This window comes from Eubalaena glacialis, chromosome 2, assembly GCF_028564815.1.
Source record: "Eubalaena glacialis isolate mEubGla1 chromosome 2, mEubGla1.1.hap2.+ XY, whole genome shotgun sequence".
In the NCBI taxonomy this organism is placed as follows: domain Eukaryota; kingdom Metazoa; phylum Chordata; class Mammalia; order Artiodactyla; family Balaenidae; genus Eubalaena; species Eubalaena glacialis.
This window is the reverse complement of record NC_083717.1, coordinates 169760596-169787329: the sequence shown is the minus strand read 5'-3', so window position 1 is coordinate 169787329 and position 26734 is coordinate 169760596.

The window sequence follows — 26734 nt, the reverse complement described above, 5'->3', positions numbered from 1 at the left end:
CTCACCAGGTTGTTGGAAGAATTAAAACAGATAGTGCATGTCAGTGTCGGCACAACCCAGTCTGGTCGGCTCCCAGTGCATGTTGGCTACTGTTGTTACCCTTGATCATGCTTGGCTCAGGCCCCGCCCGTCACTGACACCTGCCCCCAACACACACACATACACACTCTCAGTGCTGGGAAGGGGAGGGGATGGCTAAGTGCTGTGACCACGGGGCCCCAGGAGCACAGATCTGGATCTCCGGGGAAGACCCCTTCCAGAAAGTGGGGCCTGTGGAGGAAGGAGAGAGAGGGGAGAAAGGGGCTAGGGGGCAGGAGAGTAAGTTTCTGCCGGAGAAGGACGAAGAGTTAGCTTGGTTGGTCTGGAATGTGGGGAGAGGTGAGGCAGGACCAGCAAGCAAGACCTCGTGAGCTAAGCTGAGGGACTTGGAATTAATCACGCAGGGCCACTGAAGGATGTGTGCGCAGAGGAACAACGTCTGATGCGCCATTTGGAAATGTCTTTGTGGCAGCAGTGTGAGGACTAGACTATCCGGAAGGAGAAGCAAGCGTGGGAAACCAGCTAGGAGGCGACTGCCGTGATCCAGGCAAGAGGTGATGAAGCCAATTCAGGAGGGACTGTGATGGCTGGCGGGGAGGGGGCGTGGGGAATCGGAGAGCTGTAAGGAGGAGAGATGGCAGGTGCCTGAGGGCGAGGCAGAGGAAGGAAGGAGGCAGGCTCATCCTCAGCTCAGGTGCCCAGGGAATGCAGCACGGGGTGCAGGTGTAGGGGAAGAGGTTTGGTCAGTTTGGGACGCTGGCCTGAGGTGCCACGGGCCAGCTCAGGGTGGGCCTGCAGGCCCGGGCTATGCAGACAGGTCTGGGCAGGAACTGAGAGGTGCTGTCTGCCTTGTGGGTGGCAGTCAGAGGTGTGAGTTTAGGTGAGGCCCCTGAGGGAAAGTGGGCAGAAAATGAGAAGAGGAGAAGAGGATGGAATGCTGGGAGCACTCACCTTCCAGGGCTAGAGAGGAGGAGTCCGGGAGAAGAAGGGCAGCAAGAGAGAAGGGAGGACAATCACAGGAAGTGGCATCCTGCCTGCCAAAGCAGATGCCGCCGGATGGGGTCGTCAGTAGTGTCAGGTGCTGGGCTGAGATGGAGGAAGATAAGGCCCAAAAGGTGTCCGTTGAATTTAGCAGCAGGGAGGTTGCCTGGAGACCCTGGCCAGAGAGGTATGTAGAGAGTGGAGGGGACAGAGGCTAGGACGCAGTGTACTAAGGGGACAGCAAAAGACCCAGTTTGTCCCAGGGTCTTGGCTCTGAAGGGAAGGAGTGAACCTGGCAGCCAGGGGGCAGGGGGGCGGGAGTCTCTCTGATCCAAGTTGATGGAGACATAAGCATGTTTATAGGGAAAGAACTAGAAGGAGAGGTTGAATATACCAGGAGGGGGATCGGTGTGAATGAATGACAGGCTCCAAGAGGGGAGGAGACAGCAGGAGAGGCAGTGTAGGGTACTGGAAAGTCGGATTAATAATAGCTGTCATTTAAGTGCTTGCTGTGTGCGGGGCACCGTTCTCAGCGCTTTGCATTTGCTAGCCCACCTGGTCCACGCAACAGCCTACGCAGCAGGTGCTCTTATTATCCTCATTTTACAGATGAACGGCCCTGACACAGAAACGGTAAGTAGCTTGCCCAACGTTGCACAGCTAACATGGGGTGCTGCCCGTGTGCCAGGACTTGAGTCCAGGCAGGGTGCCTCCAGGGGTGTGTAGTCGTCAAGACCAGACCTAAGACCAGACCTCCTGGCTTTGAATCCCAGCGCCTCCACTCATTTGCTTTGTCCTCCTGCCCCTTAGTTTCCCTACCAAAAAAAGGGCATGAGAATTGTACCCATTTCTTAGTGCTACTGGGTGGATCAAATGTGTAAATGCCCATAAAACACTTGGAGCAGGGCTTGGTGAACAGAAAGCACAGGTGGAGGGACTTGCCTGGGACAGATTTGGGTGCTTCTTACGCCGGGAGCGGAGGGAGGAAGCGAGCACAGGCTGATGGAGGGATTTGTGGAGTCCTTGGCCCTTTTGTACAGTGTTTATCTATTTATGGGCCCTCTCCTGGGTCAGACAGGGCACCTTGCAGGCAGGTGTAAGAGCAGCTTGTGCAGGTGTAAGAGCAGCTTGTGCTGGAGTTGAAGCAGCCCTTGGGACCAGATCCCAGTCTCTTCACTCCACTCCATCGCCATGGGACCTTCCGCATATTCCCTCAGAGCCTTCGTCTCTTCCCAGGCCAAAGGGGCAGTGATGCCCACCTGCCAGGCTGTGGGGAGGATGAAATGAGATCATGTGTGTGAGTGGGTGTGCCCATAGCAATGCCAGGCACCTGGGTGACACTTGTTATACAGAAGCTACCTCCACCACTTCTACAGACATTGATGGAGCAGGGGCCAGGTACTGTTCTGGAATGAAATTATTAATATTATCCCTGGAGCCTCAGCAGAGTACCTAGATGGTTACTAACTGTTGGGCAGATGAGGAAAGAGGGCGTCTCCAGCAAGGATTAAGGACGGAGTGAAGGAGGAGGTGCTAGGATGAATTAGTCAGAAAAGGAAAGTGGAGAGTTTGCTCGTAACCTGCACTGTTAGATATCCACGGGCCCACATGCTGCACCCCACCTAAGACAGCACGCTATGGGCTGAGTTTGGCAGATCCCAAGTTACATGCAGATGTGACTTGGAAGATGAGAGTGTAGGATCCTGAGCACCTGAGGACTGGTGGCAGGGCATCCAGGCTGGTGGGAAATTTTGTTATTTATTTATTTATTTTTGTGTTTATTTATTTATTTATTATTTTGGCTGCATTGGGTCTTCGTTGCTGCGCGCGGACTTTCTCTAGTTGCAGTGAGCAGGGGCTACTCTTCCTTGTGGTGCGTGGGCTTCTCATTGCAGTGGCTTCTCCTGTTGTGGAGCGCTGGCTCTAGGCTCATGGGCTTCATTAGTTGTGGCACGCGGGCTCAGTAGTTGCGGCTCATGGGCTGTAGAGCGCAGGCTCAGTAGCTGTGGCGCACAGGCTTAGTTGCTCCGCGGCATGTGGGATTTTCCCGGACCAGGGCTTGAACCCTTGAACCCTGCATTGGCAGGTGGATTCTTAACCACTGCGCCACCAGGGAAGCCCCTGGTGGGCAATTTACTTCCCAAGGTCTGTCCTCTTGGGGACTGTGAAATCCAACCCACCTGACTTGGAGATGGGATTTCCCGGTAAAGGAAGAAGTTTGGCAGATCGTGTGGGTTCTGGGCAGGACGGGCTTATGGGCGTGGACCTGTGCAGTAACACTGAACACCATGTTCGAAAGGGATAGTTTAATGCTTTGCTTTTGCCATCTTGAAATTCTTCATAATTCTCAACAAGGAGCCCTACATTTTCAGTTTGGCTTGAGCCCTGCAAGTTATGTAGCCTGTCCCGGTTCTAGCGCCTGAGGTGCTTGTCTGTCTCCTAGCCCATAATGAACGTGGCAGGGCCCACATTGGCACCTGGCCTTGGTTGTGATGGGCCCAGAGAGGGATGAGGGAGGCTGCATGGGGCTCTGTCCCTCCGGAGGCCTGGAGCTGGGGTGAGACCTGTGGTATTAAGTGCAGCATGCTCGACAGAGTCAGACCACTGGGTTTGTGTTCTCACCCTGCTACTAGCCAGCTGTGTGCTCTTCAGCAGGCTCTGGACATCTCTGAGCCTGTTTCCCCATCTGCAGACTGAGGATAGAGTGACCACATGACAGGAGGGTTAAATGAGGTAATGGGCAGAGAGTGCCTGGTACGTAGTAGGTGCTTAGCAGATGTTTGCTGGTGGGTGCCTGCTTGGGCCCAGAAGGCAGTTGGGTTGGGAATAACATGCTCCTACTCTAGGAGACGATGGGAGAAAAGGCACAATGTCCCTGCACCACCCTGTAGGGGATGCAGAGGGCTGAGTGCCATCCTTGGAACTGTCTTCCAGGAAATGGGCTGCCAGCTCCCCCTCCAAAGGGGCCACCATCTTTGGCCACTTCATTTCCAGAGTGAGCAAAGAGAGAACAAATCCGAGCCCTGGCCCAGAGGTGGGAATTCCAGGCTGTCGGGCCTTGTTCTGGGGCCCTGAGCAATCCTACCCCTCGCTCCAGAACTGTCTCACACCTTAGTTTCCCCAGATCCTCTCCAGGGAGAGCAGCTTTCCCTGTGTAATAGGGCAGTGCCCCTTCTCTCCGGAAGGCCTCCCCCTCCAGGGGATATAGCTGTGGGCCCTCAGCTGTGGGCTGAGGTCACGTGTTCCCTCCTCCTCAACACCCCATTGTCCTGTCCCCACCCCCTTTCTGATCCTTGATTTACCCTGAGCTGGATTAAGACCTTTAGCCTCCCTCAGAGCTGAGAGGTTAAGATGCACCTCCCCCCACCCACTCACGTACAAATTCAAAATAAAAACCACCCTAAACCTTAAATCGGTGTGACAAAGTCCAACAAAGTTCTGATTTTTCCCAGGACGACTACTTCCTTGCTATTTCTGAAATACTAAGAATTAGCTCTTAAAAAAAAACAAACCATACCGAAACACTTTGTTGATGCCCTTTTACTGCCAGTGCCCTAACCACATGCTTACTCTGCCTGTTAGGTAACCTGGCCTCGCCTGCCCCCTCCCCTGTGCCAGAGCGGGACAGAGGCCTGACCTGCAATACAGGGCATTGGGCCACTCTGCCCAGAGCCTTCTCCAGGGGAGAGGGAAGCCCTGGGCCAATCAGCCCCTCCTGGAGAGGTGATGTCAGGAAAGCCCAGAAGGTTCCACTCCACCCCTGCCACAGGCTCACACTGTCCTCCCGACCAGAGCAGCCAGGGCCAGCACGGGCCCTCGTCCAGTCCTCCAGCTGGCCAAGGACGGCTGGGCTGCGTTAGTGCCCAGGCCTGCTGCCCTTCACTCCACACCTGCGGGCTGGTCTCCCTGCCCCAAGCTCCTCCCCTTCCCGCTGTGGGGGAAGGAGCGGGCAAGTGCTGGAACTTCTGCAGACTGGCTCTTCCAGATCCTGCTTATAAACCCTGGTCAAAAATAAATCCTGTGTGTCTGAGCAGGAGAGGGTAGGAGGGTGAGATGGTGAGAGACAGAGGAGGCAGGCAGAAGGCCGCGGACAAGCAGGAAGACCAGGCCTCCTTAGCACCCCCAGTGAATGTCCCAAAGAAAGGGGCTGATACCGAGCATCCCAGAAAATTCCAGGTGGGAGGACCTTTCGGAGCACTTCATTTTGCTGAGAGATAACAGGCCCAGAAAGCGGGCAGGTCATTTCCCTAATGTCAGCAGCAAACAAGAGGCCGGTGGATCAGAGCCCTGTGGGCCTTGCTCTGGCTCCTCCCTTTTCCCTGAGTGAGGCATGAGGACTGGCCCCCAACTTCCTGGGTGCTCCTCCCCTGAGCACCCCCTGATCAAGCCAGAAAGCACCTCTGCATCCCCTGCCTGCCCGCCACTGCCCACTTTCCTGCTCAGCTCTTTTTCTCCCCACACTACCCAGCACCCATCCAGCTTATCCCCCTTTCACCTCCTCAAGGGAAGGGACATTTATTACTGTGTCTGGTGTGGCACATACGAAGCTATATATCCCTCTCGATGATAAACCAACGCCTGAGGTTAGATGTTTTCTGGAGGAAATTTCACATTCCAGGAGAGAGAAAGAAAGGATTAGTGGATTCTGAGCACTTTACATGTGCAAGGCATTTTCCTTACTTGACTTCCAAGCCTTAAGGTAGTGCTGCAAAGCATCTTCCATCCGAGAGATGAGACATTGAGCCAGAGAGCTTTAAGGCGCTGGCTGAAGGTCGCGGAGCAGCAGTGCTCAGCGGAAACCCGTCTCCCATCCGCTCCTTGCATCTCTGGGCCCCGCATCTGCAGCGCTAGGGATGCGGCTGCCCTGCAGCGAGTGCTCTCTGGGCATGATCTCATTTTATCCTCACAGCACCCACGAGAGAGCTACTATTGTCCCCTCTTTTTACAGTGGAGGAAACGGAGGCACCGGGAGGTTAAGAGACTATGACCCCCCCCCCCACTAGACAGAAGTGGAGGTGAAACTTGAAGCAGGGACTCTGCTGCAGGCCCCTGCTCTTAATCAGGCACAATCTGAGTCCTCCCCCATACTTCCAGCCCCTTGTCACCTTGGCCTTGGGGATGTGGGTTTCAGGCCAGCCTCCTGGAGTCTCCTTGGGAGGTCAGGGGCTGTGGGTTCTCATTCTGCAGCCACTCTGGTTAAAGGCTCGGGGAAGGAGGAAGGAACGATATGGGCTGAGAGTGGAGTTTGAGGTTTGTGTCTTGCCCTTTTTTAGAGTTTTAGCTTTGTCCCTGCGGCTCTAGGGGATTAAGGTTGTATGTTTCTTTCCTCAGCGGGGCTTCCCCCAGAAAAGCCCATGAAATACACAGATCTGGGGGACTCTATTTGGAAAGAGTTCATTCAGGCTTTGGGATTAGACAGAAGGGTTTCATGTTTCTTTTGTACTAGAGATCTTGGAAAAGTCACTCTGAGCCTTGAATTTCTTTCTGTCAAGTAAGAAGAATAGTGCCTCCTTTGAAGAGTTATAAAGGGGGTCAAATGAGACGATTGATTATTGTAAACTATGAAGTCGTCTATAGTTGTCAATTCTGACGCATTGATGCTATTACCTTCCTAAAGGAAGAAGTCAGCTTGAGGGGTAGTGAAGGTGGCTGTGGGAGTGACAAGCTGGGCAGTTAGGATGCTGGTAAAGTGAATTTTGTCCCAGAGCCCTGAGACCTCTAAGCTACAGGGGAGAGGCTGCAGATGGGTCAAGATTTGCTTTACTGGTGCCTTGCGGGGGCGATCAAGAAACTGGCTTTGCCTCGGCTGCTGAGGGAACAACAGGAGCTTGCATCTCCCCAGGTGGAACACACCCATTGCCCTTCCAGAGTGCAGGGCGCCTGGGCTCACCGTCAGACAAGAGCGGTGACATTCTCCCAGTTGATTCCACCCCAGGGTCCCCCAAAGGGGAGGAGCTCCTGGCCATTTTCAGGAGTTCTCATTTCCAATCTGCTCAGGTGGTTGCGGGGAGATTGGAGGCTGGGGAAAACATGAGGAACCTTCGCCTAAAGCGAGCCAGGGGTCCGTGGCACCAGGAGGAAGGGCTGCTGCAGGCGGATGCGGTCTCGCTGGCTTATGTAACCATTTCCCTCAGCACCCCCCACCGAGTATGCACAAACAATAACTTGGAATAGATACCAGTCTGGTTGAGGCAGGTCATCAAAACCTGGAACTGTCCCTGCCAAACAGGAACGTCCTGTCCCCTCAGCTGAGCAGATGCCTGGCTTATGGGGGGAGGAATGAGAGATGTAATCAGGCTCTCAGAGTCAGGAAGCATGGATTGTCCTTGCCTTGTTGGGTCATCTGGTCAATTATCACTTATTCAGCATTCAGAATGTGGTCATAAATAAGCCAAAGTCCTTGTTGGTGTGCTTACAAGTTATCGGGGAAGGGTTCCAGAAACACAAAACTTGGTAATAGAGGGGCAACTGCTTTAGCTTGGACAATTTGGCTTGGGTTTTGATGAGTGAATAGGAGTTCACTGATCGGGAAAGGGAAAATCCCAGGTCTTATTTGTCCACTGGTTTAAGATGAAAAAACAACCCTGTGCAGAATACATGAGTGCTAGGAGGTGCTCTAAGGTGGCAGGAAAGCATGACTTAGGAATGAGACCATTCTGGGTCTGACGGTAGAGCTCCCTGATAGTGTAATTTTGGCCTCTGCCCCACTGGTCAGGCCTCCAGCCCTTCTCTGGGCTCTGTTGGAAGAAAACTTGGCCCAAAGCAAATTTCTCTCTCTGAGTGTGCCAGCCAGTGCCTTGATAACTGGGAGCACAGAGGTCAAGGGAGGACATTTTATTGGTGCTGCAGAGAGTCAAAATACACGGATGGGAGGCCTTCCCCATCTCCCTGCCCCCTGCCCTCTTCCCCGCCTGCCCTGGCCACAACCCAGGCACCCTCATCTCTCTTAACCTGTTCTTGCTTGGCCCTGAAATAGCCTGGCTGAGTCCTTGACCTGCCATTTTCTAGACCTCTCACTTGGCTCAGTGGTTCAGGACACAGACTCCTATATGGCCATCTCCAGTTATTCCTTAGGTCCAGACCTTGCACACAGAGCCTGATTGAGTCTGCAGCCCCATAAGGACTCACAGGTAAGACCTCTTGAATAGCAAAAGCACACAATCCCACGCTAGCTATGTGCCCACAGGCTGTCACTCACTTGAACATGTGAGCCCATGCTCACAATTTCCAGGACCAGATGGATCAACTGTAGGGTAGAACTTGTGGAGTGGGCACACCTGGGCTGTTTGTGACCATAGCCCCTCATGGCTTAAACAGCAGGGAATGCAAACCCATGCATGGATTTGGTCTCAGCTGAATTTATTTGCATCTCTCTTTGGATGAGTCAAAAGCATGTCTGATTATCATGTATTATCTCTTTTCAAGTTAGAGTTTCCCCACGTGGCAAGTGAGAATGGGGCTTCCTCACCTATTTCACCGAAGGGAAAGTCAAGGCATTAAAGAGTGATTTGCCCACAGTTCCTTTATTCAGCAGACACGTATGAAGCACCTACTCTCTGCTGCAGTCTCTGCAAGCACAGGGCGTTCAGGAGAAAGCAAAACAAAGGGCCTGTCCCCAGGAAGCTTGCATTCTGGTGGGGAACACCAACAACAAATAAATACGTCAAAATACGTCAGCATACGTCATATGCTATTCAGATGGATACAGCAGGGAGGGGGAGAGTGATTGACAGGATGGGGAGAGTGTTGTTGTTTCACACAGTTGGTTCTGGAAGGCCCTGCAGAGGAGGTGACGTCAAAGAAGAGATCTGATATATACGTGAGGCTAGGGTGTTCCAGGCCATGTGACAATGTCATAACCACACTGACTGCCCTCAATCTTTTCTCTCTCTACCGCTGGCTCCCTGCAGCGAGGCAGGGACTCTTTGAAAAAAAGGATGACAACTACTCATCTTTGGGTCTTCGGTTCTGACTGCGGTTCAGATGCTATTGGCATGTTTCCACCTCTCCCTCCAGAAGGGCTCGTGTGATACTGAATGCCCAGTCCAGGAACAGTGCCTGGAATAGGGGAGAATGTTTCTGACTGACTGCGTTGCAGATAGAATGCACGATTAGAAGCCTGCAGCTGAAGGTGAGGCATGGGCCTGGGGCCAGAAGCACATCCTAGGAGAGAGGCAGGAGTGATCTCTAATTTCAGTCCCTGCGGTTGATCCAGTGGCTTCATGTTGGTCTTCTACAGAAAAACAACTGCAAACATCTATATTGAGCTAGCCATTGTTCTGAGCACTTTATATACATTAATGCATTTAATCCTCATAAAAGCCCTGTGTGACAAGTGCTATTATCATCCCTATTTTACAGGTCAATGTTCTAAAGCACAGAGAGGTTAAGTGATTTAGCTGAGGTCACACAGCTAATAATTGGCAGAGCCAGAATGTAAGTCCAAGAGTCCCCATTCTTATGCTTACACTATAGTTTCATACCCCATATCCTTATCCCATAGAGTGGTTCCCTAGATCTTTAACTGGGGTGTTTGTGCCCTCAGAGTCTCTGGGATGAGCCAGAGGGTTTTTGAGACTCAACTTCCAAGAAGGTAATATTTAAGCAAAGAGTTCAGAAAAAAATTAAGTATTTAATTATAATTAATGTAATACATTTTTATAGTGTGATGATGACAGCTATAATAGCAAAAGCCAGGAGTATTTTTAATATAAAAAAGGACAGAGCTTTCCAGGAAACGCCACCCTGATGGTGAGTTGCAGCGTGTCTGTCCCCAGACCCTTCCCTTGGCCCCTAGCCCAGGGTGAACTGTCCTTGTCTGTGATTTCCCCTCATCCCAGCACAAGAAGTATGAGAGTACACACCACACACAAATACACACACGTACACACACACACAGAATCCCCAGCCACTGTGACTGTCTGGATGGAAGGGATCGTGGGCCGTGTCAGGCTGGGCTGCGGTGCCTCTTTCTGATTATTCCTCTGTGGGCCCGGGCCACTGAGGCCGAGGGGGCCAGGCAGGGAGGGGGCTGGGCCTTGGCTCTCCACGGGAGCTTGCACAGGGCTCAGAGTTTCCAGTTTGTGCCTGTGGGGTAGTGTAAGGCTGATCCTCCATAACACCACCAAGACAGTCATATAGGAGGCACCAGGAGGATCTCCTGGTCCTCTGCACCTGGGCCGGCATCCGATTCCCAGAGCACATCCTTTGATACTCCCTCCCGCAGGGTGAGAGGTTTTCAATGTGTTTGTATGTGTCAAGCCCAGGGGTGCGTGTCCTCACTGCGATGTGCCACAGAATGGATCCCCCTGGGGAGGAAAGGCCCACAGGCGTTTTAAAGGCAGAGCGAGATGAATGTAAGCTGACACTTCCACCCGCTACTGACAAGGAGCTGAGGTGCCTTGCAGAGGACAGGCCTGGTAATTAATGTGCTGGTGTCTTCATTGACAAAGCAAAACAGCAAACACGCGAGCGAAGGAGGTGAGTCACGCAGGGAGACGGGGCAGTGGTGGAAGGAAAAGGGCAAGGATGTGTGTGTGTGTCTTGGGGGTAGGAAGGGCTCGGGCAGGGGAAGCTGAGAGGGAGAGAGAGAGAGAACAGGATTGTCTGTGCATCTGTGAGGAAGTGCATGTGTGAGAGGGAAAGAAACGGGAGAGAGTGTGTGTGAGAGGGAACGCGGGGGTGAGAAGAGATGTGTGTGTGACTGACAGGAGGAGGGAGGGAGGCAGGCAGGGTGGGGGACAGCGGGCCTCTCTCACCCCTCCTTCAGCCACAGGGGCTTCTGGAAAGCCCTGCAGTTTGGAGAGAGGGACGTGCAGGAGAGGTGAGATTTCATTACCTTTCCCTTTGTGTGATATTTTCGTGTTAGAAATGTAACACTGGAGCTATAAATAATCCAGTCACAGCTGCAGCATCCAGGAGATTTATGGCGCATGCCAATGCCAGCCAGCTTTGGGCTGAGGGGGGTTTGCTTTACGAAGCCAAGATGAAAGGCTGATTTTCTAGCACTCGGTCCCCCCCTCCGCCCGATCCTGCCCCCACCTACTCAATCCCTCCCTCCTGACCTATGGAGCCAGGGGAGAGAGAAGCTCATAAATGCTTAGAACTCCCTTGTCCTGGGCAGCCTGGGGCATAGCAGGAGCCGAGTATCGAGTGGGCAGCTTGTGGAGGTTGGGGAGAGAGTGAGGGGAGCAGGGTGGGCAGAGGTGCGTGCCCTGCCCTAGGCTTCCACTTTGTCAGGTGCCTCAGACAAGGCACAGGCTGGTGGCGCCGACAGGTGGCCCAGACACAGATGGGCTCAGGCCTGACGAGGTCCCTGGGCGATGGCCCCCAATCCTTGTTCTCCTCTGTGGGCGGGGCCCTTGTTCTCTGCTTCCTCGGCAAAGACTGTGCTTGGTGCAGGACTCCATGTGGGCTGGGCTTCTCTCTGTCCCGGGAGAGGGGGCTTCCCTGTTGACCTGGGAAGGGGCCATTCCCCACGAACTTGGGGGCTGCTGGGTCGGACGGTGACACCGCCGGGCAGAGGCAAACAGTGTGTCTGGGGCAGTGAGAGGGCAGGGAGGAGGCATCCCGGTCTCCCCAGACCACCTCCTGGGATCTGCCTCCAGTGGTGAGGGCAGATGGAGAAGGTGAGGGGAGACATCGGGGAGCCCAGCTTGTCCAGACCCATGGGGCTGGACGAAGAGGAGGAGGGTTGGGGTCTTGGGGACAGGAGCTGGTTGAAGGCGCCCCTGTGACATGCTGGTGCCTCCCTGCAGTTTCCCACCAGAGCACTTAGCCCGCTGTGTCCCCCGCAAGCCCGAGGCGAGGCCTCCTGAGGGCAGGGAATATGCCCACACTGCTCTCGTTGCAGCCTGCTGACCGCCCGGACCCTGGCCCCTGAGCCCAGGGCATCAGTCCTGCTGACCGGTCAGACCCTGGTGCTGACGTGTGCGCAAGCCCCGCGGGCCGGAGCCCCGGGTGCAGAGGGAGAGGCCAGAGCCCCCTGGGTCTCCGGACCCCACTTGGTCCCTCTGGCTAGCCCTCAGGCTGCCCTGCCCCTGGCCCTCCTGCCCGCTCTGTGGCCCAGTGACCTCAGGTACTAGCCTGTCACCTCAGTGGTTTCCACTTTGCTTTTCTTCTAATTCCCTGAGCAAATATGGAACATCCGGAGAGACACCCGAATCCTGGGTGGGGATGGAGGTGGTCACGCAGCTGGCTACTTCCCAGGGCAGTTCAGTCAAGATAAACACACCTCACCTGCAGGCCTCCGGCAGAGGGTGGCCACTAAGGGACGGGGGTGTCTGCCCAGCGGGCAGGTGGGGCCCTTCCCTTCGAGGATTCCTCCGGGGAGAGGTGTCTGTCGCAGGACCGTCGACTTCAGGGCAGCCACACGTGGGTTGTGGCAGGGTCTTGTCTTGGGACCTGGGCAGTCTGTCCGTCTTCACGCTCCAAAAGCAAACCATGTCTGGGAATGGGACACACACAGTAGGATTCACTCCCCTGGGGTGTCCCGGAGGCAGCTCAGCAGAAAACAGGAATGACCTCAGAGCAAGCTTGCCTAATTTTATGAATGGCAGAGCCACCAGGTTCAGAAGGGGAACTGGGAGCCTCTGAGGACCTCCCTGACATGTGGCTTAGATGCATCTTCCCCTGATGCATTCCTGGTGCACCTGGCAGGGGACCACTCACCACTATATGCATCATCACTCTGTCCTGGCCGTTGTGCCAGTCAGGGTTCTTATTGGGAACAACTGAAATGGACTCTGACACTTTTAAGCAGAGGAAAGATTTGTTGGAAGGATTTGGGGATGCTCACAGCATCAGCAGGAAGGCTGGAGATCCAGCTCAGGCAGGATCTAAGGGATGCTAGGTAGTCAGCATCATTGCCAGGGTCACACCACAGGGCGGTCTGCTTAGAATGCCTTTGCTGGCACCACCCCTCTGCCATCCATGGTATGATGATGGTTAATTTTATGTGTCAACCTGACTGGGCCACACGATGCCCCGATATTTGGTCAAACATCATTCTGGGTATTTCCGTGAGGCTGTTTCTGGATAAGCTTAGCATTCGAATCTGCAGACTGAATAAAGCAGACTGTCCTTCCCAATGTGGGTGGGCTTCAGCCAATCAGTTGAGGGCTCAAATAGAACAAAAAGATGGAGGAAGGGAGAATTTTCTCTCTCTGCCTGACCACCTGAGTGGAGACATTGGTCTTCTCCTCCCCTTGGACTGGGACTTAACACTATTAGCCCATAAACACTTCCCAGGAAGGGAAATTCCCACCCTCAGCCCCCAAACGGCAAAAGAACATGGGTGACTTTCTCAGGTTGCTCATCTAGAGCTCCATACTTCTATCCTCACCCCGGACCTCCGCTCCGACTCTGAAGTCCAGGAGGCTGACCAGTGTGGGCCACATCAGCTGAAGTCTCATGCCTTCTGCTTCCGGTTGGATTTGTCCAATGGGACTGATTGGAGGTTGAGAGGAGAGAGGCTGGGGTATTTGTTCCCCTTTCTACTTTCCTTTGCAGCTATGGCTCTCTCCAGCTTCCGGTCATCTCCCTCCCTGTCCCATCAGGGTCTTCACTGTTCTTTGTGGTTTCCCTTGGCACTGCCCACCCTTGGTAAACAGACCCTTATTGAAAGACTCAATTGCCCTGTTTGAGGCTAACACTTCTTTCCTGTTGGAATCTCAAATGATACAGGAACTTTGGAGACTGGGAGGCAACAGAGCCCCCACCAGTGCCCACAACATGGTGACACAGATGCCCAGGGGAGGCAGGCAGCCTGGTAAAGTGGCAAGAGCATGAACTTGGGAGACAGACCTACTAGGGTCTGAATTTTCAGCCCAACTTTTACTATCTGTGTGAACTGGGTCAAGGTCCTCAACCAGGGTGACCCTTCTTTGGTCTTCATCTGGGAAATAAAAGTTAATTTTCATCTCCTGGATTTGTCGTGAGAACTGCACGAGAGATTTATGAAGCACTTGGCACTTAGGAGACCGGTGATGGCAAAAGGGTCCACCTTACGTGCCAGCTCCAATTGATCAGTAATGGCTCCTTGGAGCCCTGTGTGGAGAAGAAGTCTGACTCCCCATCCCGGCCCGGAGGTGATGGGTGCACTCATGATTGATTCGTGATGGCTGTCGCGTTGTGGACCAGGAAGTGGCAGTAGAATGGGCTTGCCTTCTCTGTAGTAGACACTCACTAAATGAGAGCTATCAGTTTTCCTATTTCTCTGCTCTTTGGGAAGAGAAGTAGGATTCTGCTGGGGTCAGAAAGACCAGGATCCTGCTTGACCCGTGTCCATTCCCGCCAGCACTGCCCAGGTCCTGAGTCACTGAGCCGGCTGTCCTGGCTCAGCACAGACTTCTCGGCGGCGAGGATGGTCCAGCCAGCCCTTTCCTTTAATCAGCAAACTGCTTCAGCCCTATCGAGATTGTTTAAGGTCTTCTTCCTCCTGGGACCTTCTCTTGCTCTTTTCAATCCTCAAATGCCAACCTTATCCTCCCGCCAACAGATGCCACATACACACACACTCTCACATGTGCACCACCTCCTCCCCATAGTAAGTTATAGGGAATTATTAACTTGAATTTCTCCACCCCATGTCACCCCCCCTTTCCAAATCTCCCCCATTATCTCCTGCCCCAACTCAGGGGACCTGACATTATTCCAGCAACACATACCAGAGTTGGTTGAAGACAGAATAAGTAGAAGAGAAATCACGGCCGCAGGCACCCTATGGGGCGAGCTGGAGCCTTAGTGATTGCCAAGTGGCCCCTGGAGTCACAAAGAAAGAAAAGGGAACAAGGAATCCTTTTCAGAAATCATTTTCTTTCTAGTTTCACTGGCACCTGGGAGTAACCTTCATGTACTCATTTAGTTAAGAAATATTTATTGAGCACCTCTTATGTGCTGGGCACATATATGCTCTCTGCCCTGCAGGGGAGATGGACAAGTAGAGCCCAGTGGGTGCTGGGCAGCACAGGGAGCACTGAGATGGAGGTGAGCACAGGGGCCGGGGGGAACCTCTGATCGGAGCAACACGGAGGGACAATCAGAGATGACTTCCCTGAGAAAGTGGCTCCTAAGTCAAGTCTGGAGGGATAAGGAAGCTGGTCCAGGCGGCAGCAGGCGCAGCATGTGCAAAGATCTGAAGGTGTGTGTTTGAGGAGCTGCTGGTTGCTGGCAGGTCACTGGAGCTGGGGCTCTAAGCCAGAAGAGAAGAAGTGATGGGAGGAGCCAGCGGCAAGGGAGGGGTGGGGCAGGTCCTCCAGGGCCTTGAAGGAGTCCAGGTTTTCCCAAAGTAGTCCCTACCCCTGCTACCTTCCCACCTCCTAGCCTGTCCTCTGCCCTCCACCTGCCTTAGCAGCTGAGGCTCTAAAGGAAATCTCCCATTCCTCCTCCTCCCACTAGCTGTAGCACTTCCCAGGGATTTAGGGGCAGACGCCCTCCCCCCATGCCCTGTTGAAACCGACCAGGGGTCTTGGCCTTCCCCAATCAATAGAAGTTGACTAGAGGCCAGATGAGAAATTCAGGCAAGGCTTTCCTGGGACCCCTGCTGCAGCAGGGGGGAACGAGAACAAACAACAGGTTCCCTTGCTTGCTCGCTTGCTGAGGGGGGCAAGCTTTTTCCTTATATGGAGTGAGGGTAGGGGTGTGTCTAGGGGTCAGGCCGGAGGGGCGGCTTAGGAGTTTTTCTCACCCCTTAGGTGGTGTTGAGTGCAGGGGGCATGCTCAGTACCCTGCTTTTGCCCCGACACCCTGGTTTTGCTCCCGGGTCTTCAGAAATGGCAGTTGGGTTTTTTTTGTCTTTTTGTATCTTTTGGGTCCAGAATTGGCCCCAACTGCGCAGGTTCGCAGTTATTTTTAGTCGCATATAGTTTCTTTGTATTTTGTAGCTCGAGGGGAGGTGTGTCCAGGTGCAAGCTTTGCAGGCACGCAGTTATTTTTAGTCGCATATAGTTTCTTTGTATTTTGTAGCTCGAGGGGAGGTGTGTCCAGGTGCAAGCTTTGCAGCACTGCAGCAAAGGGTCCCAGGTCCTAGGCCTGTCTCACTGTGAGTCCTCCAGAGTGTAGTGAGGGCTGATGGATGCTGAGGGTGGGTGGGCAGGGGGGTGGCAGTGCCTGAATGAGGAGGAACTACAGAACTGGGGACTGAGGCAACCTGATGAATGAAGGCTTTAATGCAGTCTGGCTAGTAACTGGCTGACCCAACCATCAGGTGCAGTTTAGGGTGAAGCAGGGATTCGTTTGGGCATTTTGTTTCTCCAGTGACTATTCGCAATTATCACCTCCTCTTGTAAAAACCCTAACACCTTTCCCCAGCTACCTCCCCTGCTCAGACCTGCTTCTCTTTGGAAAATGGGGAATAGTGTGTCTGTGTAGCTGTGTAGCTCTATGTGTGCGTGTGTGCATGAAAGTATCTCATATATGTGTGAGGAAGTGTGTGTATAAATGGGAGTGCATGTGCTTGCATCTGCATGAAAATATCTGCTGGTGCCATGTATGGGAGAGCCTGTGTGCATGAGACTTGTATGCCTCTGTGCACATGGGGGAACACGGATGCATGCATGTTCACATGTGTCCAGGAGAGTCAGTGGGTCTTTATGAGTGTGAGTGACTGTGAGGTGTGTGTTTGCAGTGAGTGTGCATGGGATTCTGTGCAAATGGCCGGCATGATTGTCTTTGCAAGGGAGTTGTTGCGCTGGGATACTTACATGAACCAAAGCAATAAAATGCCCAGCTGGTCTCCCTGCTTCTCCTCTTGTAATCCATTCTCCACCCAGCAGCCAGTGTGAGATTTTAAAAATGCAAATCAGATCGTGTCACTTCTAGGCTGAAAACCCTCTGATGGCTACTCACTGCATCTGGAATAAATCCAACCTTTGACTGTGGCCTGGAGGATGGGCCCCCATCCCAATCTTTGAACCTTTGTCCTCATCTCCTCCCACTCCTCAGGCAGGCACCCCTGCCTCAGTCACATAGGCAAGAGCCTTTATACCTGCTGTTCCCTTCTCTGGACCCCTTGGCTGCCGGGCACTCTCTTGGCTCCAGATTTCAGCCTGACATTATCAGTGGGGCCTTCCCTGACTCCCCTCAGTCCTCATCTGTCCCATCACTCTGACTTCTTTCCTCCCCAGGGCTAGGTCAGTTAGGTCTGAAGCAGGTGCTGAGACAGAGTTAGTTGTGCACAGGAGTTTGTGTGGAGCAGCCCCTGGGAAGGAGTAGAGAGAACTCCAGATTGGGCAGGTCAGGGAGAGGCCAGCAGACCACAGTACAGATCTGATAAGGTCTCTGCCAGCCTCCTAGGTGCGCGGAGCAAAGACTGTCCACTAGAGGAGTCCTGAATTAGGTGGAAATGGCTAAACCTTACACCATAGCTGGCTCAGTCAAGGGCCGGAAACATCAACTCAAAAGCCAAGGTTCAAGAGAATGAGAAGACAAACCACAGATGAGAAAACACTTGCAAAAGACAGATCTCAGGAAGGACTGGCATCCAAAATATACAAAGAACTCTTAAAACAATAATAAGTTGATTTATAAAAAATGGGCCAAAGACCTAAACAGACACCTCGCTAAAGAAAATATACAGTTGGCAAATAAGCATATGAAGAGATACTTCACATCATATGTCATTAGGGTACTGCAAGTTCAAACAACAATGGAACGGCCCAAATCCAGAACGCTGACAACACCAAATGCCGGTGAGAATGTGGAGCAACAGGAACTCTCATTCATTGCTGTTGGGAATCAAAATGGTACAGCCACTTTGGTGTTTTTTTAATAAAACTAAACATACTCTTCCCACACGATTCAGCCGTCACACTCCTTCGTATTTACCCAAAGGAGTTGAAACTTATGTCTACACAAAAACCTGCACACAGATGCTTATAGCAGCTTTATTCATAACTGCCAAAACTTGGAAGCAACCAAGATGTCTTTCAATAGGTGAATGGATAAATAAACTGTCGTACATCCAGACAATGGAATATCATTCAGCACTAAAAAAAGAAATGAGCTTTCAAGCCCTGAAAAGACCCGGAGGAATCTTTTTTTTTTTTTTTTTAAGGCAGGATTTCTTGCATTCACCTTGTTTTAAAAAAATAGATTTATTTATTTATTTATTTAATTTTTGGCTGCGTTGGGTCTTCGTTGCTGCGTGCAGGCTTTTCTCTAGTTGTGGCGAGTGGGGGCTACTCTTCGTTGCGGTGCGCGGGCTTCTTATCGCGGTGGCTTCTCTTGTTGCAGAGCATGGGCTCTAGTCGTGCGGGCTTCGGTAGTTGTGGCACGTGGGCTTCAGTAGTTGTGGCTCGCGCGCTCTAGAGCGCAGGCTCAGTAGTTGTGGCGCACGGGCTTAGTTGCTCCGTGGCATGTGGGATCTTCCTGGACCAGGGCTTGAACCCGTGTCTCCTGCATTGGCAGGTGGATTCTCAACCACTGCGCCAGCAGGGAAGCCCTGGAGGAATCTTAAATGCATATTACTAAGTGAAAGAAGCCAATCTGAAAAGGCTACTGTATGATTTTAGCTCTATGACATTCTGGAAAAGGCAAAACTATGGAGATGGTAAGAAGATCAGTGGTTGCCAAGGGTTAGTTGGGAGGGAGAGAGGAATAGGTGGAGCACAGAGGATTTTCAGAGCAGTGAATCTCTTCTGTGTGATACTACAATGGTGCATATTTGTCCAAATACATAGAATGTACAACATAAGAGTGAGCCCTAGTGTGAACCATGGACTTTGGGTGATAATGATATGTCAGTGTAGGTTCACTGATTGTAACAAGTGTACAATTCTGGTGGGGATGTTGATGGTTGGGAGGAGGCTGTGTGTGAGTGGGCACAGGAGCATATAAGAACCCTGTGTACTTTCTGCTCAATTTTGCTGTGGACCTAAAAATGCTCTTTAAAAAAAGTCTGTTAAAAAAGAAAGGAAGTGGGCTTCCCTGGTGGCGCTTTGGTTGAGAATCTGCCTGCCAATGCAGGGGACACGGGTTCGAGCCCTGGTCTGGGAAGATCCCACATGCCGCGGAGCAACTAGGCCCGTGAGCCACAATTACTGAGCCTGCGCGTCTGCAGCCTGTGCTCCGCAACAAGAGAGGCCGCGATAGTGAGAGGCCCGCGCACCGCGGTGAAGAGTGGCCCCCACTTGCCGCAACTAGAGGAAGCCCTCGCACAGAAACGAAGACCCAACACAGCCATATATAAATAAATGAATAAATAAATAAATAAATAAAAAAGAAAGGAAGTAAGGAAGAAGGAAAGAAAAAAAAAATCCTCAGACTTTTCCCCTGGGCTCCCTTCTCCTCTCTCCCCACCCTCATCCTTTCCTTCTGCTGTGCAAGTGTTTTCTGACTTCCTCACAGGAGGACATGTTTGCTAGGCATGTCTGTCTGTCTGTCCTTCTCTTTTACGTTTTGGCTGGAGCCTTTGTTAAAGATTTTCCCGCTCAGGGGCCAGGCTGACCTGGAGATTTTTCATCTCTGCAGTTCCTCTGCCAACCTTGCAGGCCCCCATTCCAGCTTCCTCCCAACCCATCGAACTTCTAGAAAGAATTCACCAACAAATGACAGCTATGATCCGCTCTGCACCTGGACACACCTCCCCTCGAGCTACAAAATACAAAGCCCTGTTCTGGTGTAAATATGTCTCCTGACACCCAGCCGAGGAGAAGGAAATTCAAGAGTGGAGAGAGAAGAAAATCCTGGATGTCTCATAGCAGCACCTCTTACCAAGCTTAATCTCGCCTCCTTTGGTGTCAGAGTGAAGCAAGAGAAGACGTCTTCCCTCTCTGTCTCCAGGGACGGACTTGAGGGGAGTCCACAGACTGTGTGCTGCATTTCCATTTCCCGGGCCGTGATTAAAACTTCCAGAGGGGCTTCCCTGGTGGCGCAGTGGTTGAGAATCTGCCTGCTAATGCAGGGGACACGGGTTCGAGCCCTGGTCTGGGAAGATCCCACATGCCGTGGAGCAACTAGGCCCGTGAGCCACAACTACTGAGCCTGCACGTCTGGAGCCTGTGCTCCTCAACAAGAGAGGCCGCGATAGTGAGAGGCCCGCGCACCGCGATGAAGAGTGGCCCCCGCTTGCCGCAACTGGAGAAAGCCCTCGCACAGAAACGAAGACCCAACACAGCAATCAATCAATCAATCAATCAATCAATCAATAAATAAATTAAAAAAAAAAAAAAAACTTCCAGAGGCACCAAGCTCCGAGAAGATTAGGCCATCTCCAGCTCCCTGAGCAGTACAAAATAAATCAATACTAAGCCACAAAATAAGTGTGAGGAAGCCCTTTAACGTTTTGAATTCTCCCATGATGACTATTTTGAAGTTTTGTATTTTTTGAAATATAAAATGCAAAATTCTTAAATGTTTTTCTTCTTTGCTGATTCCCTAAGTATGGGTTTGGTCTTGGCCGTATCTGTAATCAGCCCAGCTGAGCTTCCGGTCCCCCACCAGGGCTGCTCTGTGCTGAGGCTGCAGAGGGTGGCTCCAGGGTTGACCTTGAGGACTTCAGGGGTCCTTCCATGAAAACAGGCCTGGGGTGGGGTGGGGAGGTCACGTAGTCAAGCTCAGGGCTGACGGGGAACAAATTAAGTAGGGAACAGGGAGGGAAGAGTCTTGGACTGGCATTGGGAGGGGGTTTTCTCCTTGGCTAGGGTAACTCGGCTTAGAAAATCAAGCTTGAATCAAATCAACAGAGAGCTGCTGAGGTCCATTGTAGGCAAAAATCCAGGCTGGAGTGTGAGACCAGGAGTGGGGTCTTTTTTTAAAAATTTTTATTGGGGTATAGTTGATTTACAATGTTGTGTTAGTTTCAGGTGTACAGCAAAGTGAATCTGTTATACATACACATGTATCCACTCTTTTTTAGATTCCTTTCCCATATAGGCCATTACAGAGTATCGAGTAGAGTTCCCTGTGCTATACAGTAGGTCCTTATTAGTTATCTATTTTATATATAGTAGGGTGTATATGTCAATCCCAATCTTCCAATTTATTCCTCCCCCCCTTACCCCCCTGGTAACCATAAGTTTATTTTCTACATCTATAACTCTATTTCTGTTTTGTAGATAAGTTCATTTGTATGTAGCTTTTTTTTAGAATCCACGTATCATACACCCCAGTGTTCACTGCAGCACTATTTACAATAGCCAGGACATGGACACAACCTAAATGTCCATCAACAGAGGAATGGATAAAGAAGATGTGGTACGTATATACAATGGAATATTACTCAGCCACTAAAAAAGAATGAAATAATGCATTTGCAGCAACATGGATGGACCTAGAGATTGTCATACTGAGTGAAGTAAATCAGACAGAGAAAGACAAATATCTCATGATATCGCTTATAGGAGTGGGGTCTTATCATGCCTGGGGGTAGCAGCCTTGGGCTCCTTTGACCTGGGGGTGGCTCAGATGGTAGAACGGAATGGTCAGGCGCCCACTGTGATGCTGCCCATCAGCTCAGGTATATTCCCTCCTGTAAGTGTTGGAGGATCCTTTCTGCATCACACATGGGCAAACTGAAGCCAAGGTCACACGCCCAGTGAGGGACGAACTGGGCTTTCTAACTGGGTCAGTGTGAAGATTTTGCATCATGGTGACCCTCAGGGTCCAGAGCCTGGGGCTCCTCACTGGTGAATCTTATCATCACCTGGCTCCTCCTGAGGCTGGAGGGAAAGGGGAACGGCCTGCAGGCCTTTATGTCATAACTGCATATTTAGTCCTGCTATGTGCCAGTAAATGCTTCAAATATATCGTCTCATCCACACAACCCCGTTTTGCAAAATGGACCCCATTTTGCACACAAGCTAAGATAAAGGAAGATACTTGCCCGAAGTGACACAGAGAGCATGTGGTGGGGCCTTCCGGCCCATGAGTGCATCTGCAGAGCCCATCTGGCTTCCAGCTGAAACTCAGGTCACAGCATCTAGCTCAGTGACTGGTCTGTTATGGGTAAGAACTAAGTATCTGGTAAAAGAATGAATAAATGAATGATCGATTAACTCGTTCTGGCCCCAAATCTGTGTTCTTCCTGCTTTCCACCTAGTCTGGGGATCTGGAAGCTGAAAGCAGAAGCCCTAGGTCTTCCTGGTGGGAAAGGCTCCCAGGGTGTGCTGGTGAGAGCACCCTGGGTGAGGGGCTGCAGCAGGGCCAGGGCGTCCTGGCTTTGCCGATTCAGGGAACCCCTCCCCTCACCCTTGCCCTGCACAGCCGCTCCTGGTGGCTACGTGCAGTCTCAGAGGACCCTGGAAGGGGTTCACCACAGAATAAACATATGAGCTGTACACCCAGTGATTTAGAAGAGCCTGCTGTGCTGGCCTCCCTCTCCCCCCAGCCTTGCTGTTGCTGTGGCAACCGGCCTCACCAAACCAGAGCTTGCTGAGGGCATCCCAATTAACCCCTTCCTGGCACAGCGGGGCCCTCAGCTATGTCAGGTCTCCCGTCTACGTGGCCTGAATGCCCATGACACTGTTGCCCAAGAGCCACCAGAAGAGGCAGGGTGGTACTGTGGGCAGAAGTGGAGGCTTCGGGGGCCAGAGGGCCTGGTTGAATTTTTGGGTCAACTGTGTGAACTTGAACACTCCAGTAAACCTTTAAAGCCTCAGTTTAATGCACCTCATGGTGCGTGCCCTCATGGGTTGCTGTAAGGGTTGGATGAGGAATGCACAGGAATGCCTAGCGGGATACTTGGCACAGTTAAGGCAAGTCACAGGAGAAGCTGCTCTGTGCACAGATCCAGTCCACTCCCGTTACTGCAGGGCACGTCGGGGAAGGGCACACGCAGTCAGACACACAGAGCAGTGATTCATCTGGAGAAAAGGAAGCCCACAGCCACTCAAACTGTATGAAGCCTGGATGTTGCCCTGGGAGATCCCCATCAAACAGTCCATTCATTCCACCTTGAACTCAAACCTCTCCAGGCCCCAGTGGGCTCTGGGACTCCCAGGAGGAAACTGATGGAGAAGAGGGCAGGTCTGTGCGCACAGAGACCGGGGCTGAGTGGGGTGAGGGGAGAAGGTGGGGCCGGGCCTGGACCTCTGGAAGTCAACTTGGCAGAAGTGAGTTTGGGGCCGCCTGCTGGCAACTCCAATTGAGCAAACAGGTCCCTAAGGGAAGTGACAGCAGAGACTCCAACAGACCAGGCAGTATTAATGGCCACCATTTATTGAGGGTCAGCCAGGGGCCAGAGTGATAAACGCAAATAAGACCACATTCCCCCCACCCCTGCTTAAAGCCCTTTGATGGCTTCTCCCTGCTGTTGTCACCAGGACCCAAACCCTCAATATGGCCTACAAGATCCCCATGTCCTGAAACCTGCCCACCTCTCAGCTCACTTTGCCCCCAGTCACCAGGTTTTCTTTGGTTTTGGTTCTATTTTCAAATGAACCGTGTTTCTTCAGCCTCAGGGCTTTTGCACAAGCAGGCGCCTCTACCTGGATGCTCATTTATTATCTTTCCCCAGTTTTATCAACTGTAAGAGACACACTAAAAGAGACCAGCTTTTTACTCTGAAATAATTTTGGGCTACATAAAAGTTGCAAAAAACAGTATAAATAATTCCCGTATTCCCTTCACTCAGTTTCCCCAAATGTTGGCTTTTCAGCGTGTTTACGTTTGTACTGGTGTGTTGGATGCTAGAGCCATTTGTGTGTGTCTCTTCCCAACTCCCTGTGCAGTGACTTCATGTTGGTGGCTTGAAATTGGCTGTGGAGGCAGAGCATCTACAGCATAGAAACTGGTAATCAGGGCCTTTTCCCCAGGAAATGCTGTTTAACATTTACCACCATGCTACCCTTGTATCAATCTCTTTTCTTTCTCTCTCGTTGTGTGTGTGTATGCATCACTCTTTATGTGTATGTACACTTGTAGTCCTTTTTTTTTTTTCTGAAGTGTTTGAGAAACGGTGACAGACATGTCCCTTTATCCCTAAATACTTTGGTGCGTATTTCTTAAAAAGAAGGACATTCTCATACAATAACCACAGTACATTTATCAAAATCAGAAAATTAGTATTTATACAACTCTATGCAACTCTATTTTCTGACCTTATTCAAACATCTCCTAATGTCCTTTATAGCAAAAAAAGAAAAAAATTCTGCTCTGTGTACTATGTAAATATCTTGTGTCGTATCCCCTGCTGGTTGTAGCATCCATTTATGATTCTTGCCTAAAACAATTGATATTATGATGAGTAATGATTGGCAAATGGTGATTTTCTAATTCCATCATTTCTTCTACATTTGTTCCTTAGCGTTCTTTGTTAAGGAAGAATGTTCTTTTCTTCCCCAATCATTTGTTTGTTCATTAATTTATTTATTTTAGGATGGACTCATGGATTCTTATTTTAATCTTTGGGTTATATTCTATAACTCATTATTTATTTCAGTGCTCAAATTATGCCAGATTTGTCCAGGAGAAACCCCTTTAAGCTGGCTCCATTCTTACTGACATGTCCTCATAATTATTTTTTCTTTAAGCACATCGTCACTTTCTGGCACAACAAAATGTTCCAGGGTCATTTTATTCTTTGCCCGAGTCAGCCCTGGAATTGGCTGTTTCCCCAAAGTGCTGGTTCCTTTTAGTGGAGAATGGCATTTAGAAACCAAGATCTGGGAACTGGGGTGCTCTGTGCTTCTGGGGAAGATACATCTTTTCAATCTCTGACAACAGTATGCATTTTACAGTCTATGGTGTGTAACGATCCACTGGTCTAGCATTTGGCTCTTTTCCTTCTGGCCACTTTTCTACTCGACCTGAAGCTTAGCCCAGCAGTGAGCCCTCTGCCAGGACCACTTCCCCAACCTTCCCACTGTTCTCTCTGCTTGGTTCACACGCCCTTTTGTCCTGTCTCCCCTTTCCACTGAACCACAGTCTGGGAGCCTATCTGCCAGCACTCTGCCTGGAGATTTTACACCAGGCAAGCTTGCTGCAGGGCAAGGTGGATTTCTCTTGGATTTTACCCTATTCTGATCCCTGCCGTTACAGACCTTCTTTGTTTTAAATTGGGTGGGAGATAGGAAACTCCTCTGGGGCTGAAGGAAAGCCTAAAAGAGTTCTTTCAGTAAGCACAAAATAACATTTCTAAGGGTAAGAATGCTCTGTGTCATGGTTAATTACTAGAGTTTTTCTTTCTTGGTGTTATCTAAAATAATAGTGTTTTAGATTCAGTGAACTAGATCACACCTAGTTATCCTTCAGAACGGAGCTCCCAGTACTTCCTCATGAGTACTTTTCCTCCATAGCACTCAACACAATCTAACATAGATTCTGGGGTCACTGTTGGTTCATACCTGTCTGATGGCCCCATGAGCACGTGCCCTGTCTCTCATATTCAGAGCTGTATCATCAATGCCTGGCACATTGTAGGTGCTCAGTAAAAATTTGTTGAATGAATGACTGAATTAATTTTATCTTCTCAATAATCTGCAAAGCAGAGATGACTCTCCCTACTTTACAGATGGGGAAACTGAAGCTCTAAGAGACAAGGTTTGTTCAATGTTGTTCCACCAGTAAGTGGTGGGATGGGGATTCAAAACTGGATTTGTTGGAATCCAACATCTGTGCAAAGTGTTTCAATGGAGGACATGCTTTTAGTGGAGGATTGAATTGAGTTTTTATTCCCATGATGAGTTTGGTTGCTGAAGGAGTTTCTAAGTTCTTAGAAATTAGGGCAGCACAAAAATGATCCAAAAGAGGGCACAGAACAGGGGCTGGCGCTGCAAAACTGCCGCAAGGGGCCCTCTGAGTGGCCATTGCCACTCATCTCATCCTTTGCCATACTCCTACTGGACCAGCCTGGACTACCAGGTCCCATTAGGGAAAGGCCAGGCAGAGGTAGGGGCCAGGGACTTGACCCCAACCATGAGCCCCGCCCCCCAGCTCCACCTGACTAGCCCTGGGCCCAGCCAGGGTGCCTTCTATGGCAGAAGGCACTTGTCCCAAGGGCTCCACCATCCCATCTTCCCTGCCTCCTACACATGCCCAGCAGCTGGGCAGAATGGAGGTTACACCTCTGCTCGGGAGATAGGGAAACGCAGTCCCAGAGGATATAAATACTCACCAGAGAGTAAATTTCTCCATCTGTACAATGGGAGGATTGGACTTGGTGATATCACAGGTTTCTCCAGTTCTCCTTGTAGTGGTTTGATGACCAGTGGCCCCTCCCCCAGCTTTCCTCCCCCCCTCCCCCAAACCTCAGGGCTTTTCTGCCCTCCTCCCAGGGGAAACAGTGCTTCCAGTTGCTTCCGGTTGAACTGACCGAGTCAAAACACAATCCTCATTCACATTTCAAAGACCCCGATTGCCTAATCCAGATTATAGACACACCAGCCACCTGGTCTCTGAAAGTCCCTGTCCTGGCCAGGCAGCTGGGTTGGCCTTTCATGAGATGTGGAAAGCACCTTTGGAGATGGTTTGAGAGGCACTGAAAGACATTTCCACTTCTAAACAGATCTCTCCTAGAAATACCGCAAATTATAATGCTACTCACACTTGAGCTTGTATGCATTAGGTGGCAGGTACTCATTTAATCCTTTACCATAACCCTGCGAGGCGGGTGCTACTCTTTCCCCATTTTACATATGAGGACACAGAGGCATAAGGAGGTTAAACGACTTGCCCAAGGTCAAGGTGGAGAATTGGAACTTCTTGAGTCCAGGTTCATAACCACTGCACTCCGCTACCTGAAATTCCACTCTCGGCTGCCTCACCTCTCATTTGGAAT